This window comes from Trachypithecus francoisi, unplaced genomic scaffold (assembly GCF_009764315.1).
Source record: "Trachypithecus francoisi isolate TF-2019V2 unplaced genomic scaffold, Tfra_2.0 Lachesis_group14, whole genome shotgun sequence".
In the NCBI taxonomy this organism is placed as follows: Eukaryota; Metazoa; Chordata; class Mammalia; order Primates; family Cercopithecidae; genus Trachypithecus; species Trachypithecus francoisi.
In genome coordinates this window covers 11,174,112-11,191,896 of record NW_022681459.1, presented here as the reverse complement: position 1 = coordinate 11,191,896, position 17,785 = coordinate 11,174,112, and the positions used below count along the sequence as shown (strand labels likewise).

Here is a 17,785-nt window from a genome sequence, read left to right as displayed (position 1 = left end):
ACTCTTTGATCTCTTACTGTTGGCTCAAACTGATGAGAAGCCAGATCCCAATGGATGCAAGGATACTGTCCAGGAGCACAGAGCAGGATAGAGAAGAGGGAGTAGGTCTGGTGGAGCCAATGGAACTGTTTAACCTAACCTCAGAGGCAAGAAATGATGGAAAATGAGCTTGGAAACTGTGTTCTCTGGTTATGTGACTAATTTTTGAGGATCCTATGACAGCCATAGAGTAGCAGAAGCAGTAAGTTTCTGTTGTATACATAAAATTTAAAAGTAACCAAATTGTGTCCCTCCTACATTTTCCCTTCCCTTTCTTGGCTTCTTTTCTGCGTTCCATTTCTTGTCTTTTCACCTTCAATTATTTTCATCATAACTTCTGCATACTCATCGTAAAACCTCCCTAAAGGTAAAGGTTTGCTGTTGGTTGAAAGGCTGTCGTTTATTTTTCTTCTCTTAGAAGTCCTCTCTCTCAGTTGCTGATTAAGCACTTCCTTCACGTGTAGTTGAGATGAATTATCAGGCTCAGGCTGGATGAGCTGTTAAGACCAAAAAGTAGCAAGATCACAAAGATGTCTCTAAGAAGCCTCACAGTTTCAGCGGCTCTAAGCGCAACTTGATTAGGCTCCAAAATGAAAACAAGATCTAGCTAAGAAAGACAAAATTAGGACATATAACTTGGATTATATCGTTCATATCTTCAAATTGGGAACTGTGGAAGTTTCAGATAACGTTAGCAATTCTGTTTCAGATTTTTTAAAAAGTGTGATTATTCCTATATATGATATGCATTTTATTCAAGAATCTGCTAATCCAAGTAAATAATTTGATATTTGATGAATGGAAATAGGTAATTCTTCTTTATATTATTTTCATTTTCATTTGGTATTTGAATGCTTAGGTGATTTTAATCCTGTTACATAAGAAATCTAGGTTACTTTAAAATTCTATTTTATATTAAAATAATTTATTTTACTTAACTTTATGTTATAATTGATAAATGTTGTATCATGTGCTATGTAGCAGATTTATGTACTTGGGATCTCCTAAGCAAACCATCACTTGTATTTGAGTAGTTTTTTGTATTTACCCTGTTAAGGCCTGATCTCTTGCTTTAGGAATACATTCAAGGAGTTTTTTCGTAGAGTACTTAAATATATTTATCAAGATAAGCACCAAAAAATATAAAGGGGTCTTATAAATGCTTGCTTGATCATAACTTAAAAGTGAAATTCACTGATGACTCTGTTGACATAATGGTGATCTTATCTGTTGTTGATGAATTTTGTAGACAACACTAAAGAAAGTTACGCACTTAATTTATAGCAATACTGTGAATAAAATAAATACGTACCACCATTGCCGCTGAGTAAAAGAAACTCATGAATATTAATGCTCACAAAAAGAGGTGGCCAATTTGCCATGGGGGCCCTAAAGGCTGTGAATCTAGGAATTGTAGTCAACTGAAACAATCCATTAAAAATCATCTTCTCACTACCCATATTGTGTTTTGCAATTCCAGCCTAACGCTGCATGTAAAATAGGCAATGTGAACTTGCTCTCAGTGGATAAGAATAAGCCCTGAAGAACTACTTTCAAACAGTGCATTTCTCCTCAGAATCCAGACTTCAAAAATATTCCAAACACACCATAAAGTTTCAAACTTCAGTGCCCTTAAAAGCTGCACGTGGTTCCCATTGACATCAATCAGAATTTTATGTGCATGGATTGGGGGCAAAGGATAACCGTTTATATAATCAACAATATGTTTGATGACTAAAAAAATTGCCTGAAATTTCACTGCTGTGCTGACTTTAGTTTCTGAGACTCTTAGTCTCAAAAGCTCAACAGCTCTCTAAATATGATAGTCAATGCTATTTTCATCTTAAAATGTAGAAATTAAAATGAATACTTTATTTGTAATTGAAAACTTAGAGTTAAATTAACTGAAACATATTGAAGAGACAGACTTAAAGTGGCATAAATATTTTCATAACTGAAATATTTATTTTCATACAAAGCATTAGCTTATTAATACTATAAATTTATAGGTACAAAAGCAAATGTGATGTTTTTTCAATTAAATTGAATATCAATAATGAACTGCAGGAAATTACCACCTAGTAAGCAGGAAATTTTTCTTCAATTGCAATTTCAATATTAAATAAAAAATATCTCAAAATATATTTAAAAAATGAATGCTTCAAACCCTATTCACTAATTACAATTGAGATTAAGCGTTATGTAGTTTCAATGTCTTTAGTTTCCTGGGTTATAGTTTTGTGCTTATTCATTAGAAATTATAAACCTCACAGACTGACTTTTTCCTACTAAGATATTTTTAGTTCTCTGAAATAATGTGGAATTCCTTCTTTGCTTTCAGGCTGAATGACTAAAGCTAACTCTAAAGCAGCTATTCTCTTAACTTTGCATTGACATGTTTGGCAACCTACCCCCTGCTGTGGTGGTCTGTCCTGTGCATTGTGGAATGCTGGGTAAAATCTCTAGCCTCCGCCCTCAGCGGTTAGTTGTATTCCCACGCCAGTTTTGTCACCCAAAAATTTCTCTAGATAATGCCAAATCCTCCACTGATATAGAATAATTCATTTCTAGCATTGTGTTCATTGTCCATCTCAGTGGATAGAACTTCGTTTTTAGTAATCATTAACTTAGTCCAAAGAACTTTTTAAAACCTTAATAAGTGTCTTTAAAATACAAGCGTGACTGAGAAAGCATGCAAGTACGTTGTCACTAGCTAACTTCATAGCGAAGATTAGTAAGCCACAAAATTTTTTTTTAAAAAAACAATAAGATTTGCATTTCTCTGATGGCGAGTGATGACGAGCATTTTTTCATGTGTCTGTTGGCTGTATGGATGTCTTCTTTTGAGAAATGTCTGTTCATATCCTTTCCCCACTTTTTGATGGGGTTGTTTGTTTTTTTCTTGTATATTTGTTTGAGTTCTTTGTAGATTCTGGATATTAGCCCTTTGTCAGATGAGTAGGTTGCAAAAATTTTCTCCCATTCTGTAGGTTGCCTGTTCACTCTGATGGTAGTTTCTTTTGCTGTGCAAAAGCTCTTTAGTTTAATCTCACACCAGTTAGAATGGCAATCATTAAGAAGTCAGGAAACAATAGAGGTTGGAGAGGATGTGGAGAAATAGGAACACTTTTACACTGTTGGTGGGATTGTAAACTAGTTCAACCATTATGGAAAACAGTATGGCGATTCCTCAAGGATCTAGAACTAGATGTACCATATGTCCCAGCCATCCCACTACTGGGTATATACCCAAAGGATTATAAATTACTCTACTACAAAGACACATGCACACGTATGTTTATTGCGGCACTATTCACAATAGCAAAGACTTGGAATCAACCCAAATGTCCATCTGTGACAGACTGGATTAAGAAAATGTGGCACATATACACCATGGAATACTATGCAGCCATAAAAAAGGATGAGTTTGCGTCCTTTGTAGGGACATGGATGCAGCTGGAAACCATCATTCTTAGCAAACTATCACAAGAAGAGAAAACCAAACACCGCATGTTCTCACTCATAGGTGGGAACTGAACAATGAGATCACTTGGACTCGGGAAGGGGAACATCACACACTGGGGCCTATCATGGGGAGGGGGGAGGAGGGAGGGATTGCATTGGGGAGTTATACATGATATAAACGTTATGCACATGTACCCTAGAACTTAAATAAAAAAAAAAATAATAAGACATAATATAAGGACTGGAACATAATATAGAACAAAAAGAGCCAGATAATGAAAACTGTGGAGAAAAGTTGGAAAAGTGAAATAAGAAGCTGTGAAATTTAAACTTTAACTACCTCACTACCTGGGCTTATTTTGTTATACTCCAAGTAAGAGTTTATTATATCAGAAAAGACAGATTAAAATCAGCAAAGGTAAAATGTACAAGGAACAGAGCACAGGAAAAAACCAGGTTCAAGTTTCCAATTGTCTTCTCTCAGTGGAGTCTTAGAGACACCACTTAATCGCCAGGAATAATGAGTGACAATACACAAAAGGTATTGCCAACCAGAGAAGTTCACTGGACTCTTGGTGTTCCGCATTTTTATTGGGGATTGGTCATATAGAAAAGGCATACTCTCATGGCTGACATTAGTTACTCAATCTCCATTCTCTCTTTAGGTCAATGAATACTGCATGATCCAAGGCCCTCACCACAATTCAAAATGTTATCCTAGACTATCTGGCCTGGCACAAAGTCACAGAGAAACAAAGACATTCTTCTCAGGTAGGATATGCCAAGAGTTTGGAGATCATCTCCAAGAACCTGATAAAGGAACCAGTTTTCTTTGGAATGTGCTGAATTTGGACAACACAGGCCTGCTCAGTAATTCTTTACATATGCCTTTTCCTCTCAACATCTAATAGGTCTGTGATGTACAACTACAGGAATGTTATGATGTTCTCTTGCCCTTCAAGATTAACTTTATTCATGTCATATTTGTCTATATAGTTATGAATATTATTATTACTTATATTCACCCACATATCTGATACTAATAGGAGAATAAAGCATCCTTTCTTGCACTGAAGAAGAAATTAAGAGAGTGCTAATATGTATTATTTTTGTGTGCTAAACACTGTGCTAAGAGCTTTACACAGTTTAATAATTTAAAGTTCACAACAATCTTATGCAATGATGTATTAGAACTAGCTTCTACTTGTATACAAGGGCCAATTGTTAGATTTCAGAAATGTTGCTAGCCAGTAACATCACATTGATAGCTTGATACTGGTCATTTTGGTAATATTTCCATGGAAATTGACAGATAATACAAATCAGCTTTCCCCCATCCAAAAACCCAGTAGTTAACTATTTTAACCACCACTTCACCTCATGTGGAGGGTAATTGTTGTACTCCAGTAAGTGACAGAGTCATGGGGAACTTCTTTTCCCCAATGCTTTCTAGCCCATGTAACTGAATCCCTTTGAAAAACACTTGCCTTTGTTATTTCACTTTCTACTCAGACCTCAAAGGAAAATCACCAATTTGTGCTCCTCGTGCTCCTCCTCTGGAAATTTGGCAACTGATCATAGGCTCTTCCCACCGTCCACCTCTTTTGCCCCTTTTATTGGATAATCACTGGCTCCCTTTTGGAAGCTATGTAACTTCATCTATGTTCGACAAATCCTTTTGTCTCCTTTCACGTTTGCCTCCATTTGCCTACATGGGATCTTTACACATGAATTCCAGCACTTCCTGCAAAAAAACACCCTACAAACCCCTTTCCCACACACAGGACAGCTTACCTGCTATTAAATGATGTTGAAAAACTTCACTTGTTTTTTCCATTGCTCAAATAATTAAAACAGAGTATTTTAAATTGCAAGATTTCACTTGTATTTTTCAGTTTAAAGTTGCATAAACTACATCTTTCAATTTCTTCAGTAAGACATCAATTGAGGGAAAGTATATTAAAACAGTTAAGTACAACTGGATCCTGGACTTCTCATATCATTTTATTCAATTATGAAGTTAAATAAATATTACTAAGTTCAATGCTTTCATGTAGAACAGTGGGAAAAACCCTGTCGTGTATTTTAAAGTCAACATTATATGTCATTCTTATTTTCCATCCAAGCATATTGAAATATTCCCTATGTCATGGTTATGATCATTGTAACCATGTGACATCTACCTTCTGGGAAGATGCACATTTCAAATTTAAATATTTTGTACAATTGAATTTAAGAGACTGGCAGGATATTCACCCAATATTTTAATCTGTTTGCAGTGGTTATTATACTATAATGTACCTGTGATGCTCTTATTAAATAGGTTTACCTTAGTATGTCAATTTACACTGTGCATCTGTTCTGATTGGCTGGTGTCTAAACCATATAGCTTAATCACTGTTTTGAATATCCTCTTGCAACATGAAAGTAACTATTAAATGGTGAGAGGAAAAAAACCCAAAACAACAAGAAAATGCATTCAATAAATTTGAAATAATGTAATAAAATAAGTTAGCTTGTCAGAATATTTCAGAGATATTTCCTGTCTGGCCTATATGTTCATGAATGTTTTCCATTTCAGATGCACAGGGTTGAGTTAACACTGCTACCCAGTTGATGGCATGTTACTATCAACAATCTGTACAATGCAGTCCTTCATTTGTTTATTCTCTTTCCTCTTCATACCACATACTTGTTTCTCTCAACATCATAGATACAATTAAATGTCCTTTTTGCATGTTATTTTTATTTAAATGTGCTTTCTAAAATATGGAATATTGTATGTACATATGTCAACATATACATAATTATATATGCATGAACATACATTGTCACATTTATGTGAGGGGTGTATGTGGTATGTCCATGTATATATTTTGGTTCCCTATACACTATGGTACTACAGTCCATCAAGTAACTCTGTGAATATCTAATCAATTGCATCTAACTGTTGCATCATACTCCACACATAGTTTTACTCCAAAATATCTTATTCCCTGCCAGTGATGCCTCCAAATATTATATCTGACCTCAAATATCACTGTCAAATACAGTATTATTATGAACATTTTAGTTCACACAAGTTTATAGACTTATGTGAAACTTTTTTTTACTGGCTGTGACATGGCTGAGTTCCTTGCACATTTCCATATGCAATTTGACTTTGAGATGTTGAATGGTTCTTTGGCATGGCTATGCCACTCTACCCTTCTACCAGCAAGGCCTGGACATCCATTTTGCCTCAAATTTCCACCAATGCTTGACTTTATTTGAATATCTAAGCATCTCATTATTGTTGTTGGAATTTTTCTATTGCTAGTAACTTCTGGACATCTATCTCAGTGTTTCTTGTTTGGGCTCCCCTTCCATAGTAGGCTAAACAAAGCTTCTTTCTCCCTAAAGACGTCCGTGCCTTATCTCTGGAACCAGGTCTATGTTACCTTACGTGGTACAAGGAACTCTAATGATGTAGTTAAATTAAGGACTTTGAGGTAGGGAGATGATCCAGGCTCATCTGGTTGTGCTTGGTGTAATAACAAGGGTCTTCATAAGAGGGAGACAGGAAGATCAGAATCAGAAGCAGCAGATGTGATTGCAGAAGCAAGAGATTGGAGGGGTACGAGAAAGGACCACAAGCCAGAAAATGCAGGAGGCCTGTAGGGGCTGAAAAAGACAAGGAAATGGATTTTCCCTTCAGAGCCTCAGAAGGAAGCAGGCCTGCTCATACCTTCATTTTAGCCAGTGGAGAGTAATTTTTTTTTTTTTTTTTTTTTTTTTTTTTTTGAGACTGAGTCTCGCTCTGTCACCCAGGCGGGAGTGCAGTGGCCGGATCTCAGCTCACTGCAAGCTCCGCCTCCTGGGCTCACGTCATTCTCCTGCCTCAGCCTCCCGAGTAGCTGGGACTACAGGCACCTGCCACCACACTTGGCTAGTTTTTTTGTATTTTTTGGTAGAAACGGGGTTTCACCGTTTTAGCCAGGATGGTCTCGATCTTGGAGAGTAATTTTAAACTTCTGAACTCCACAACTATAAAAGAATACATTTTTATTGTTTTAAATCACTAAGTTCGTGGTCATTTTCATAGTGATAAAAAAGAATTAATATTCCTCACCTTTTACATTTCCTCTTTATAATTTTAGAAAATTGCATGTTGTGTTTTTGCCTTGTTGATTTGTGAAGTTTATGTCCCAGGTATGATTCTCAGAAACAATTTTAGACATGACGAATACCTTCTTTTCTGTTGTCGGCTGTCAGTAACTTTTATTTATGGTATTCTTTATTGAATATGACTTCCAATGTAATCATTATTTTTGCTCTTTGAATTATACTTTTGAACACAATTTTCATGAAGTCCTTTTACTTAGTTTACAGAGTCTCCATTTTCCTCTGCTAAATAAATAGTTCTACTTTGTCATCGAGGTTCGTAACCATTTAGAGACCATCTTTCTATTTAGCGTTAGAGGGTCATTTTTTTACGCTCATGTAATGTGTCCATTTTTCCAGCATCATTTTGAAAACAACCAATGTCATCTACAATTATCAGTGATATCATCTTTATTCACAATTAAATTTTAATGTATTCATATGAGTCTGTACTTTTTGTTTTCCTCAATATTACCATTTTGCTGTTTTTAACATGATATTGTATTATTTATATTTAATCTTTATTTGAATCATGAAGCTCATGCTTTCTCTTGTTTTTATTTTAATCTTTTTTATTTTACTTTAAGTTCTGGGATACATGTGCTGAACGTGCAGGTTTGTTACATAGGTATACATGTGCCCTGGTGGTTTGCTGCACCTATCAACCCGTGGTCTAGGTTATAAGCCCTGCATGCATTAGGTATTTGTCTTATTATTTTCCCTCCCCTCCCCCTCACCCCCCGACAGGCCCCAGTGTGTGATGTTCCCCTCCCTGTGACTGTGTTCTCATTGTTCTACTCTCACTTATGAGTGAGAACATGCGGTGTTTGGTTTTCTGTTCCTGTGTTAGTTTGCTGAGAATGATGGTTTCCAGCTTCATTCATGTCCCTGCAAAGGACGTAAACTCATCCTTTTTCAGGCTCATGCTTTCTCTTAAAGATCATGCTCAGACTTACTTATTATGTAACAATTTTCACCTGCTCCCAAACCACCAAATTCATTCTACAATAGAAACAAGGATCAAAAACACACTGACCATTTGGTTTATATTGAAACATGAACCAAATAAAGTGTTGTATATTAGAAACAATAATATATTACTTGGCTCAAACAGGAAAGGAATATCAATAAACAGATGGTGTGTGTGTGTGTATCCACTTAGGGATTTTATTTACAAATTTTAAGAACTAAAAATATATTTTATTTATGAAGGGGCATTGATATACTACACATGGGGACAGGATCATTTGAGGAATTAGGATAACAAGACTCAGAAATTTTGAACAATTTGAATCTCATTTTATGTAAAGATTGCTAAATATACCCAAAATAAAAAGTGAGTTTTAAGATGAGAATTAGCCTTTGTATTTTCCAAATAACGCTGAGTCTTATGTATGTGCTAAAGATTTGATGCCCCTTAGTTCAAGATTTAAAGAAAAGGAAAAAGGAAAAAAGTTCAACCCTTTAAGACATATCTTTGGATCTTCATAATTCCAGAAATATCACCTATTAATTCTGACTTAGTCATTCTAATTGTAAAACTACATACATTGTTTATGAAAACTTTTACTCAGTAAAGAATCACTAACTGTCCTATGTCAGAAACAAATTAGCTATTATTTATTTTAGCTTCTAAAGGTAAAGGAAGTATTTTGCAAAAAATTCAGGCATCTGTGTTACTTCTAAGTTAAGCACAGATGTGTACTCATTCATAAAAATATTATCATATCAAGCTTAAAACACTTGAGACAATCCACGTGAATGGGAGAAAATATTTGCAAACTACCCATCTGACAATTAGTAATCAAAATATATAAGAAGCTCAAATAACTCAATAACAAAAAAAACAAACAATCTAGTTTAAAAATGGTCCAAAGATATGAACAGACACTTTTCAAAAGAATCCATACAAATGACCAACAAATATATGAAAAAATGCTCAACATATTTGTCATCCGAGAAATGCAAATCAAAACTACAATGAGATTTTATCTCACCCCAGTTAAAATGGGTTTTATCTAAAAGGCTCCAATGAATACTGATGAAAATGTTAATGAAGACACACTCTCATACACTGTTTGTGGGAATGCAAATTAATACAGCCATTATAGAGAATGGTATGGTAGTTTCTCAAAATCTAAACATAGAACTACCATATGATCCAGCAATCCCATTGCTGGGTATACGTAGCCAAACTAAAGGATATCAAAATATCAAATAGCTCTCTGCACTCCCATATTTACTGCAGCACTATTCACAATAGCCAAGATATAGCATCAACCTTAAGTGTCCATCAACAAATAGGTGGATATAAAAATATGATATATACACACAATGGAATATTATTCAGCCATAAGAAAGAATGAAATCTTGTATTGGCAGAAACACGGATAGAACTTGAGTGAAATGAAGTAAGCCAGGTTCAAAAAACACAAATGTTGGATATTCTCACTCATATGTGGGAGCAGAAAATGTTGATCTCTTGGAGTTAGAAAGCAGAATGACAGTTATCGGAGGCTGGAAGGGTAGTGGGGATGAAGGGGTAAACCAGGATTAGTCAATGAGTACAAAAATACATTTAGAAGGAATAAGATATAGTGTTAGGTAGCACAATAGGGCAACTATTATAAACAATAATTTATTGTTCAAAATAATTAAAAGGGTGTAAATATTCCTAATACAAAGAAATGATAAATGTTTAAGGGGATGGATATATTAATTATCCTGATTTACTCATTACACATTGCATTCTTTTTTTTTTTTTTTTTTTTTTTGAGACGGACTCGCTCTGTCACCCAGGCTGGAGTGCAGTGGCGCAATCTCGGCTCACTGCAAGCTCCGCCTCCCGGGTTCACCCCATTCTCCTGCCTCAGCCTCTCGAGTAGCTGGGACTATAGGCGCCCGCCATCTCGCCCGACTAGTTTTTTGTATTTTTTAGTAGAGACGGGGTTTCACCGTGTAGGCCAGGATGGTCTCGAACTCCTGACCTCGTGATCCACCCGTCTCGGCCTCCCAAAGTGCTGGGATTACAGGCTTGAGCCACCGCGCCCGGCCTACACATTGCATTCTTGTATCAAAGTATCACATGCATCTAGTAAGCATTGCAACTTTTATGTATCCATAAAAACTAAAAATTAAAAATAAATAAATAAACTAAAGGTAACTGCACTATTGGAATGAATATATCATGCTCTGTTAGATCTTTTGTTCCCAGGCATTCAGGTTTAGACCAGAAGAAAGTGGTGTTTCAGAGAAAGAAGAAAATACCAGAGTCTCATACATGCTCCTTGCTTTGTATTGGAGACGTGAGCTGTTATAAAAGCAGTTCGATTATTTGCATATTTATACATTATCTTTGTTATACCGAGAAATAAATGAACCAACTTGTCATAGATGGAGGAGAAGGGAGTGACCTGCGAGGAGACTGTTGATCCGACAGCAGGCACAGTGGCTGCTGGTTTCTCCAACGGGCATTGAAATATGGCCACCTTGGAGCAGGAAGCTGTCCTCAGTTTCTCTAAGCTCAGGCACCTTGTTTACATGTCAATAATAGTTGATGTGGGTGTGAGGTAGGTGGCAAAATGGGTAAGTTTACTTATTGTTATTTTCTATTTTATTTCATTTTCTTTTTTTTTTTTTTTTGAGACGGAGTCTCACTCTGTCGCCCAGGCTGGAGTGCAGTGGCGCGATCTCGGCTCACTGCAAGCTCCACCTCCCGGGTTCACGCCATTCTCCTGCCTCAGCCTCCCGAGAAACTGGGACTACAGGCGCCCGCCACCACGCCCGGCTGGTTTTTTGTTGTTGTTGTTGTATTTTTAGTAGAGACGGGGTTTCACCGTGTTCGCCAGGATGGTCTCGATCTCCTGACCTCGTGATCCATCCGCCTCGGCCTCCCAAAGTGCTGGGATTACAGGCGTAAGCCACCATGCCCAGCCTATTTTATTTCATTTTCAAAGTGCAACGAAAGATATATTTCTTTTTGGCTGTGAATATTTCAAACTTAGCAAGAAGCATGTGTGTGTTTGTGCGTGCATGTGTGTGTGTGCCTAGATTGTACCCATCCATGCAGTATTTTTTTCTCTGTATAGACATGATGTACTAGAATTGATTCTGTAAGCCTCAAGCTTACATTTACTATAGCTACATTCTGAATGTAAACAGCCTGTCCAATTAATGCCTGTGTGTTAGAAATAAAGGCAGTAGAGTAGAAATTCTTAGTAAAATTTCACAGTATATGTTTTCCCACCCAGGAAGGTGAACATGTTTCAGTACCACTGAATCTGACATGAAAATGGCCCTGGTGATCATGTGTGCCATTTTGAAAAATAATCCTCCTTTCCAGCTTTCCTGTCTTTTAACATTTCACAGTGGGAGGTGGCCATCTTATCCCAGTGAATGGGGAGAAATATCTTTCTAAATTGTTGACATAGCTATTTTATTAATAAAATATTTTAAAAGTATTGTAATGCATAATTTTTGCCTAAAAACTATTTAGTAGGACTTACTTGTTAAACAGAATTTCTGAGTTATTCCAAAAAATGTCTTGAAGCAAGATATTATCACATAACTGAAAAAAAGTTTCACAGTGACATCCCACAACAGAATAGTACACTGGGAAAGATTTTATTGAGCAATGCTTTTTAAAATATAGCACTTTAGTGAGCTTGGTTAGACACTGCCCTAAAGCATGCCAATGATTTTCATTTGTCATAAAAACATTCTGGTTACTGAGAAGCAGTTTAGTCATGGAAGATGTATTTTTAAAGTATATTTGTAACAGAACATTGTTAATTTCTGCCATAATTTTGCTTGTTTTGCCTCAGACATGAGAAATTGTATTGTTTGGAAATACGATAGTGTTTTGCCCTTAAATTTTGGTAATTTTTCACTAGAAATCACAGTTTGCCGTTCAAATAGACATTATGAACATTATGGTTTTATATAATTAATATCATTAAAGACTATTTTATTCAAATAATTTATAGAAAACAAACAAAATACAGGTTTATTAATAACATTAATTGGTAGTTCCATTATGAAGCTGTCTAACCATCTATGATCTATTTATCTATATCTAGGTATACTTGTATTGTTTTGAGTAGTATCTTCATCTGAATCTGTCAGTTTCCTCCATTTCAACTGATTTTGCTCTCATCCAACACATTATTATTCTTCTATTTACTCTATTATATTATTTAGTTCAATATTTTTTCTCCCTAAATCAGTGTTCATGCTTCCTTCCCTAAATCTCCCTCGTGTGTTCTCCATCCAAATAATATCATCTCTAGAAAAACACAAACCTGATAATGTCACCAAGGAACTTCAGACTATCTTTGTGCTTCCCATTGCTTTTAGTCTAAAGATCTACATTTTTTATAGTCTTACAAAAACCGTGCACATCCTGGTTTCTCATCCTGACTTTCATTTTATTCCACACATCCCCTTTTCTTAGTGATTTTGCTACTTGTCTACCTGTAGTTCCTGGAACAAGAAAAGCATTTACCCAGTGCTGTGCCTCCACTGAATGCACATCAGTAAGGTGCTCACATGTAGAGGTTGCACAGCTGTGACTACAGCATTCCTGCAGCTGTAGCATACCTAAACATCAGGGAGAACTGATGGGAAAAAAGTACAAACCACGGCCTCAGGTATGGCACTATTGGGTTGCAACAGTGTTAGTGAGACTTGAAAAGTCTCTTGACACAAAAGTGGATGCCTTAGCAAGGGCTGACATAAACAAGCATGGAACAGAACAATTGTATGTGGTGCCAGAGGTGTCCCAAACAATGGGGATAATAACAGTACTTACCTCATAGTATCAGTGTGAGGAATAGCTCAGTTGATATAACAAGATATAATAACAATCGATAATAAGATAGAATTTAAAACGCAACATCTGCCTTATTGTTAAAGCTAAGTCCGTGTCAGATATTTTAATTATATAACTTGTAATTTCTACTAATTTGTTTATCAACTTCTTTTTGATTTATAATTGACTTTATGTTCTGGACATTAAAGCAGTGATTATTTTAGATGACAGAAGTATTTTTCATAAGTTGTTAATTTCTGCTACAAATTTTTATATGGTTTATATTACATTATGATATAAATGCATCTGTCCTTTTCTGATTGAACTTTTTAGAATGTTTTCTAATATTTTAGGCATGTACCGTGTTTTAAAAATATGCCTCTTATTTTCCTCTTTTTTTATTAGTATTTCTTTATAATTTATTCTTATGATATAAGGTGAGTAATAATTTTTTATATGGAAATGGAATTTGGGCAATACTGGTTCTTGAAGAACACGTTTTTATCAATTAATATTGAATGTGATTTATATTCTTTAGCAACGTGTCAGAGACTTTGGTTTATACGGAAGTATCTATTTTGCTCCATTGATGTCTACATATTAGTCCTGCTCCAATGTCAGTTTGCAAAATATTGTCTCCTTTTTAAAATAATTACCATGTTACCTCCGCTGTAAGCTTTTGAAGATATTCCAAACCAGTTTATCAGGTACCATTGTTTGAAATGCTTGGATTACAGATTTATTTCTGGATAATTGATATTTTGCCATTATTGACCCTTTTCATTCTTAAACATAGCATATCCTTCAATTTATTTGAATGATTTTTAACGTGCTACAATGAACTTGCGTTTTTGATCCGAAGTAGTGCTTATCTAATTCACATGCACGTTGTCACTGCAATGCTAAAAATTTACCTTGAGGGTTCTGATTTCAAGACAACAGGGAAATCTGCTATGTACAGTACAATTTTGATTGAGACACTTTATTTGTTCTGAATAGGAATCGTCCCCTGATGATCTTTATTATTGTCATTAAAAGAATAAAATCCACTGCACATCTTTGATTTCCTTTTTGTATGTTTTACTTTCAAGGCATGGTTTAACTGAACTGTCTCTCTTAAATTTACTAATGTAACCGGCTAAATTTAATGCCTTTTCCTCCTCATATTAAATACATTCCTCCTGTGATCAATACTTTTCTCAGTAGTAATCTTCCATTTTAGAGGGTTACTTTAGCCTACTTTTTATTATACTTTGGGAAAAGAATTTTATCCTGCAGTTCAGAACAGTGTGGTTACGTGTGTAGAGGCTGAAGAGAGAAATGAAGAGAAAGGAAGACAACCCTCTTCTGTGGTTTTCATCCATTTCTTTTCCTACAGTTTCCAAGTTGAGCCAAGTTTCTAAGTTTTTAGGACTGACTTATTAGTGGTATAAGTGAATAACCTTAGTTAGTTTCTTTAGCTGTATTGAAAGGTGGTTGAAGAGCTTCTTACCTGAAACAGTTTATTCTACTGGGTTTTTATTTTTGGTTCAGTTAGTGAAGGACACACTAACACAGAGTAAAAGTACGTCTTAGCAAAGGAATATTTAGAGGCTTCCTTATATCATATTTCCTCAAACCTAGAGTTTCAAAATCGTGGCTCAATTTCATAGTTTAACCTTCTACAGGGAACAGTTCTGATAAGATTCAGTGCTACTAAAGTCTAAATTCTTCTTGAGAGTAAAGCATGTCAAAAATCATTGTTTTCTAGCGTGCCTCCTTACATTTTCACTATAAAATCAAAACAGTTTTTTTTTTTCTCCAGGGAAAAAGAAGGAAAGAAATGGATAACACTTTATTTGAAAAGCAAAAAGAAAAGATATATATTTTCTATGACCACTCAAAGTTTGGTTCTTAAGACTTTGTCAATAAGCTCTAGTTAATCTGTTAAATGGAACTATTAACTTTTTGGATACAGTTACCATTCATATGTGTATCAGGCCTTATACAATTTTTGTAAAATGTCTACATTACTGAAGAACAATTTCTGCCTTCTTTTACATCTTAATAGATTTATACCCATAAGAATTATCATTTAATTATTATAAAGGGTTTTAAGGTCTATTCGATAATGACATAGAAAAAAGTTATACATTTATTTATGATTGCTTATTTTCTTGGATATGATTAGCTAAGTATGGTGTCTCAGGCAGAGTTTAGTAAGGGATTTGTAGGGGGATTTAACCACAGGCAATTGTGAGAGCCAGTTAAGCAGTCTCTGTAAGGATGTTGTCTTCCTGCCTGATTTATGGTAAAGCTCAAATATCATAGGACAAGCATTTGGGACAGGAAGATAAGACATATGGATGGCCGGAGCAAGAACAAACTGGTACCCACAAGTGTGAGCTGCAGCCCACAGATGTAGGTGAACACTCCTTTAATTCTCATCTCATTGCCTCTGACCTGAGTAGGGTGCGGGCCCTGAATAAACCCAAGGCCATTTATCATGGAGCCAATGCATGCACACAGACACACACAGACACACACAGACACACACACACACACGCACACACACACACACGGCCCAGGATTTGAAGAAGCTGAAGAAGAATCCAGTAAAGGCTTAGAAACTAATGATAAAATATTGTGACCAGCCTCAGATCATATTTTAGCATTCATTTGCTAAGTGAATGGAATAATTATAAAACAAATGTCTCATTTGCCACTAGAAAAGGAGTTAGTTGCATAATAATAGACTCAATGATATTGCTTGTCTCAGTCTTCCCATTTTGCATTTGGGCAGCATCTCATATATTATATTTATTTTATTTGTATCCTCTTCTGGTATGCAAAATAGATTGATATGCTAGCATTGTGATCTCTGTGTTGTTTATATTTACAATTCAGCTTTTCATCATCCATCAAAGGCAAAAAAGGAGGCATAAAAGCAGGGGTTAGAAAACGTGTTTTCCTTGGATATTGGTTTTCACATTTACTGTTTGTTTTTCAGTTTAATGGAGTGTTTCCTTTTTAATGGTTCAATTCATTGTTGCTTCAAAGAACACCATTTATAAAATCAGTAAGAATGTTTTATTTTTCTTATCAACAATTGATGTAAAGGGCTAGGGTTTAGTTTCTATCGTATGTATTATGATTTGTCTTTTATACTTCTTGGTTTCATAATCTACTGGCATTAAAATCAAATTTTTAAAATTATTTTAAAATATTTGCTTAGAATATCTGCAGTAGAAATGAAGTTGGAAAAAAATGTATTATATATGAATCAAAGACCAAAGGGAGTATTTCTCCAGCTTTTTGGATAGTGTTCTGATTTTTTTCTAACAGTGATAAGAAAGCATATATAGGGTGTGAAAAGAGAAAGTGTGTTGGCAGGGTTGAGAGTTGTTTCATGAAATAGAAAAAGAAAGTGCATTTATATACTCTGAAAGTTATAAAGGAAAGATTTTCTGTAATTGCATTTAGAGATATAAAATATAGTGGTGTTCTTTATATACTATGAAATCTGCTTTAATCCTCACAATTAACTGAATCACATATTATCATCATAATAATTTTAGAGTTGAATAAAATGTACACATAATACTTTTCAGAATTGAGTTAAATCTGTCAGACTACAAAGCCTGTAGTCCTTTCTGTACCATGCAGGCTGCACACTGTAGGTTTCAGTGAATTATATAGGTGGATGCAAATAACATTCCATTATATGTCATGGAATCATTTTTAAAAATTGTATTTACAATTATGGCAACATATAATATTTTGGTTTATATTGAATAAAGGACATAAAAGATCTTGAACTGAAAACTGCACAGTATTGTTGATAGAAATTGAAGAAGTCCCAAAGAAATGAGGAAATAAACCACGTTCATGGATTGAAATATTTAATATAATTAAAATGGCAATTTCCACAAAAGTGATCAATTGATAACAGATTCAAAGCAATACTAAAAAAAAAAATAGGTTGTTTTGGATGTAAGTGATAATACAGCTACCTAGAGCAAATTTTTGAATGAAGAAAGATATTGGAGGATTTACTACTTGCAGTAGTGTTCCAGTAATCAAGACATCATAATATCCAGAACACAATACAGAATATAGAAATGGACTCACACAAAATGGCCAATTGTTTTTCAACAAAGGTGCCAGTTAAAGGGAAAAGAAAACATTTCTGAACATACTTTTTGGATAACTCTATATCTTCATAGGATCTATCTATGTGAAATAAAAAGAACATTGACCTTCCTTTCACATCCTATACAACATTAACTCAAAATGTATCATAATCATCAATGAAAAAGCTAAAACAATAAAACTGCTAGACAAATTTAA

At 35.0% G+C, this 17,785-nt stretch overlaps 1 long non-coding RNA gene across 1 annotated transcript in view; it reads right to left on the bottom strand.

Annotated features, from left to right (window-relative positions):
• Positions 1-255: 255 nt before the first annotated feature.
• LOC117096673 overlaps positions 256-17,785 on the bottom strand; it is a 39,005-nt gene continuing 21,475 nt past the window's right edge. Inside the window, exon 3 of the long non-coding RNA XR_004442582.1 lies at positions 256-536. This is a non-coding gene — a long non-coding RNA (uncharacterized LOC117096673). The remainder of the gene's footprint in view (positions 537-17,785) is intronic.